The following is a 3,566-nucleotide window of genomic DNA, read 5'->3' as shown; positions in this document are numbered from 1 at the left end:
AGTGCTAATTGAAAATGCTACCTGAAGCATTTAATTTGAAGGACTACTGGTTTTTCTGATTAAAAACCTATCTCAGTGCAGACGTAAGATTATATTACAAAATGTCATATTTGCAACATCAAAATACTCTTTAGTTAAATAAAAGCACCTCTAATCACAATAGTTTCATATTAAAACTCACAGTTCCATCTTTATCTTAAGAATATTATTTTCAAACAAACATTTAATCTTTGATGATTTAATCTTGCTCCTAAGAATTTAAAGTTGTACTGTTAATATTTCTACTTCAATATTATATCTTCATAACAATAATTAAAAGGCAACACAATAGTAGTATTATCTCCAATTTACAAAAACAACAAATAATTCAGTACAGAGAACTTTAAATAAAAAGATTAGACTGTCCTCATCTAGGCTCTATCAAAACAAGTAACCAGTGGCAAGGAAAATAATTTTTCTTTTTTTTAGTATTGCTCACGTGTTACAAAGTATGGCCGAATTCAGCCTGCTGACTGTTTTTGTGTGGACTGAGAGCTTAGAATGACTCAACATTTTTAAGAGGTTGTAAAAATATTGTTTAAATGACTATGTGACAGAGACTGTATATAGTCCACAAAACCTAAAATATTTACTATGTGATTCTTTCCAAAAAAAAAAAAAAAATTAACTCCTGATCTAAAGTGCTGGATCAAGGCCAAACTCTTAATTAGTTATAATTAAAATCATCTTTTACAGATAGGGGCAATAATAACTTCTACCTCACAGGGTCATTGTGAAGACATATAGATTTACATTTCTAAATTTCTTCAAATATAAAAGAAATTAGTAACTGCTAGCCCTTGACAAATATTTGGTGGCAATATAAACTACACAATGGGACATTTGAGACTCAAAAGCAATAGCAATTTGATTTTACAGAAATAGTAACTTTTTGGATATTAATGAGATTCTTAAATGTATCTGAGTAAAAATATGAATGAAATTCATGAAAGTAAATTAAGTTTATATAGGTATGTGTTTCTGTGTGTGTATGTATAGGCAAACATTACATATATGTTCATATGTACACATACTATATGTTATGTATATATACACATATCCATATGTACACACTCATATTGGCTCTCATTTCTTTTGAGACTCTTATAAACTAAAAAAAAAATGTTAATTATGTTTTCTCTGGTATAGTCTTCAAAATAACTGTGAAAAGAAGGTTGTCAAGATAAGCATGGAAGGAGATTGTTGCAAAGTGCTCCCAGGAATAACACCTGTGAGGGAATATAGGCAGCAGGACTGGGGCGAGAAAGAAGTTGAACTGTCGTGTAGTTGCAACCTAGACTTCCCTCCAACAGGTAGTTGTGAAGCATGAACTGCCATTTGCCTGAGTTCAAACTTGAGGCAAGGGGACCAGGGCTTTTTATCCCCACATGAATTGTCATCAAATGAGGGCCATTTCTAGAGAGAGATTACTTTGAGATAGGCAGCTACCTTTGACTGTGGACACTTCCTGGGGAGAATTGCAATTGTGAAACTTTAGCTTGTATATTGCTAGCAAGTAGGATCCCCCTTGAACCTGAAGGGGGACCTATGTAGTATAGCACAGTAACTAGTAAGCAACTAGTAAGACAAAGGGATACAACAGGCAAACACTGAAAACATTGAAAAAGGAGAACAAAGTTGGAGAACTCACGCTACCTGTTTTTGAGACTTACTATAAAAGTACAATAATCTAGAAAGTATGATATTGGCATAAGTTTACAGAAATACATTAAGGACACAGAATAGAAAGTCCAGACATAGATCTGAATATACTTGGAAAACTGACTTTTTCTCCACTGGTGCAATGTCATGAAAGATGACTCAGCAACAAAAAAGAGAAGCTTATTGATATACTCAAAAAACATGTACAAATCTTTAATGCATTATGTTATATGAGAAAGTCCAAACCCAGGAGATATTTTGGAAAGTACAGAATTATAGCAGTTGCCTTGCCAGCGTTCGGAGGTGGGACGTGGGTTGCCCACAAAGAAAGAACGTAAGTTGGGGGGTTAATGGAACTGTTATCTTGATTGTCTTGGGTGGTTAAATAATGCTGTATTTATCTAGACTCAGAAATATACATAAAAAATTGTAGAGTATCCTATATGTAAATAAAATTCAAAAGTCAATATGGCTTGTAGAAGAGATAATGTCATATTAATTTTATACCATCCTAGGACAATTTTGTAAGTTACATGATAAAATATAGAAAGTAGTTCTTTATTAACTGCAAAGTAATTAAAGACAATTTACTTTCATATTTTTCCACTTCTGATTTAGAAAATTAGTGTAAAATGAAGAATATCTTTCATGGCACAAGAACTTTATTTTCTTCCATGTTTTTTAAAATGTAAAGAAGTAGTCAATATAGAGATGGCATAAAAGAAATAAAGGAAAGAGAAAAGAGAAAATACTGGTTTATGTTTAAGAAAATTATAATTACTACGTTGGCCCCTTATAGCCTCATTGTTCTCTGTTTTAATTTTAAGAAAACCTGCACATGTTACCTTCTCAGGGAATCAATTTCCACATTTACTGGGCAGATAGAAAGTCACTTGATAGCTCCACTAAAGTCACTGCTGATTTCACTTGGGACTGTCACCTAATCCACATTGAGCCAGACATATTCTCTTTTTCTCAGACTTGGAATCAAGACACCTATTGACTTGGTTAGTCAGCCCTTGCAGCTGTGTCTATAAAAATCTTTGTTTGGACGATTATGAGAATTTCAAACCTGTCATATCCAGAACTCATCACTACTGTCAAACTTGTCTTCCTATTTTTAAATTGAGATAATTTTCATAACATAAAGTTTACCCTTTAAAGAGACATAATTCAGTGCCTTTTAGTATATTTATAAGGCTGTACCATTATCACCACTATCTAATTCTAGGACGTTTTGATAACACCCGTCTACCACCACCACCAGAAAACTGTTTCCATTAGCAGTCACTCCAAACTACACTTTGCCATCTGCCCCTGGCTACAACTATTCTACTGTTTTTCTTTGCAGATTTGCTTATTCTTCACATAAAGTTCACTTTTTTCAGCTAGCGTAATGTTTTAGAGATTTATCCATGTCGCAGCATATCTCCATACTTTATTCCATCCTATAGCTAAATAATATTTTATTGAATAGATATGCCATATGTGATGGTTGATTCTAGGTGTCAACTTGACCAAATTAAGGAATACATAGAAACTTGGTAAAGCTGTCTTTTGGGGTTTGTACCTGAGGGTGTTTCCAGGAGAGATTAGCATGTGGACCTGAGTGGACTGGGTGGGAAAGATCCACCCTCAATATGGGCAGGTACCATCTAATCCATTGGTGGCCTGGAAAGAACAAAAAACGAAGGAAAAGACTAATTGCTCTCTCTATCCACTGGAGTTGGGATACACTCTCCTCTCCTGTGCATGAACATCAGAACTAGAGACTCTTCAGCTTTTGAGTTCCAGGATTTATACCAACGGCACCATTGGCTTCCCTGGTTCTGAGGCCTTTGGACTTAGACTGAGCCACACTACCA

Source organism: Cynocephalus volans, chromosome 1, assembly GCF_027409185.1.
Source record: "Cynocephalus volans isolate mCynVol1 chromosome 1, mCynVol1.pri, whole genome shotgun sequence".
NCBI lineage: Eukaryota > Metazoa > Chordata > Mammalia > Dermoptera > Cynocephalidae > Cynocephalus > Cynocephalus volans.
Note: the sequence above shows the minus strand (reverse complement) of the source record.